Consider the following 350-nt stretch of genomic DNA (forward strand, 5'->3'; position numbering starts at 1 on the left):
TTAAGACATACAAGACATTTCAAATGCTCATAAACTGTAAAATACTGATATTTTTATTTTTCAAAAATGCAGCAGAAATGTTTATGCTTGACACAATCCAGCCATCCGCTGAGTCAATAAACCCATATGAAAAAAATATTCAGTCAATCAAACATCCTTTAAATGTTATTTTATATCATTTTGTAAAAGTTCTTTGCTTGTCATCCACAGATTTTTCAGCTTTCATTTTTCATGTGTTCTGTTGATAAATAACTAATATCTCTCATGAAGAAGTTACTTAGGATGAGAGGAGGTTAAATAGGCCTCACTGTGACAAAGCTGCATGTAGTCGCACAGATGAGGCTGGGAGG

Source organism: Notothenia coriiceps, unplaced genomic scaffold (assembly GCF_000735185.1).
Source record: "Notothenia coriiceps isolate Sejong01 unplaced genomic scaffold, NC01 NC01_scaffold00035949, whole genome shotgun sequence".
Classification (NCBI taxonomy): domain Eukaryota; kingdom Metazoa; phylum Chordata; class Actinopteri; order Perciformes; family Nototheniidae; genus Notothenia; species Notothenia coriiceps.